The 1,188-nt window shown below is 38.4% G+C and overlaps 1 pseudogene; it reads right to left on the reverse strand.

The window, feature by feature from the left end:
* Window positions 1-550: 550 nt before the first annotated feature.
* LOC112480356 lies at window positions 551-666 on the reverse strand (annotated as a pseudogene).
* Between the last annotated feature and the right edge of the window lie 522 nt (window positions 667-1,188).

Genomic DNA, 1,188 nt, shown 5'->3' on the forward strand with positions numbered 1-1,188 from the left:
ATGCCTTTAATTCTCACTTTGGAGAAAAAAATAGTCCTCTTCATTTGTACTACTAAACTGGAAAAATTGCTTTCCTGCTTCCTTTTTAAACACTATTTTCCCTCTCAGAATATGACTCATTATGATTAACCTTTCAGAAGAGGAAAAATTTAAGAAAATGTTCTATGGAGGATCGATATTTTTCCAAATGTAGTTTTATTCTCTAAATTATATTGAATTAGTCGAATGCTTCCTCATATCAGTAACTGAAATGAAAAGCAGTCCAATTATTTAACACTAAGCACTCAAGGAATGTACTGAATAATGCCAGAGATTATGTGCCATGTGGATAGACCCGGCATGGCCAGAGAGCTCTGACGCTTGGGGGGACCCCTTGTTAGGGACTGTCCTATCAGCTCTAGAGGAAATAATTTCTAGTCTCTAATTAATTGGGTGAGACAAGGTGTCACATTCTGGAGAGAATGTCCCCATCAGATTTTTAAGGACCATCTTATGTAAAGTGTATGCTGAGAAATTCATTTTTTAAATTTATTATTATTATTATTATTTATGCCTACAGCACCTGGTCTTCCTAGGTGGTTTCCCATCCAAATACTAACCAGGCCCAACCCTGCTTAGATTCCGAGATCAGACATCGGTCTTGTTGAGGGTGGCATGGCCATAAACCATGGACCGTGGCTCCACTGGGGCGCAAACCCAGGACCTTCTGCGTATAAAGCAGACATGCTAACTGCTACACTTTAGAACCATGTCCGAAATTCATTTTGAAAAGCTCATAGAGAGCTATGGCACCAGGCTTTTTGAACATCCCCAAATACACTGTTGTTAGCACTTAAGGAGTTAAAAAGTGGTGGAGACTCTTTACTATTCTCTTGATTTCTAGGGAAGGATTTATGCTTTTAAAAAAGAATAATAATAAAAATAAAAGCAAAAGAAAAAGAAGGGTGGGGAGAAGAAGAGACCATTGTTGTTAGCATTCTACATTTTTAAAAGCTCCTTTATATGGTCTCACTGATGCAAAAAAATAATTCCAGGCAATACAGTTTCTTATCTAGAGGCTAGCATTGGTATGCTGAGGCTTCCAGATACTCCCCACAAGCTCAAATGAACCTATCCACACTGCAGTAAGTAGACTGAGCACTGCACTATGCATTCCAACCAAGAAATGTAATGCCTAATGAAACTTGG

This window comes from Pteropus alecto, unplaced genomic scaffold, assembly GCF_000325575.1.
Source record: "Pteropus alecto unplaced genomic scaffold, ASM32557v1 scaffold103, whole genome shotgun sequence".
Classification (NCBI taxonomy): Eukaryota; Metazoa; Chordata; class Mammalia; order Chiroptera; family Pteropodidae; genus Pteropus; species Pteropus alecto.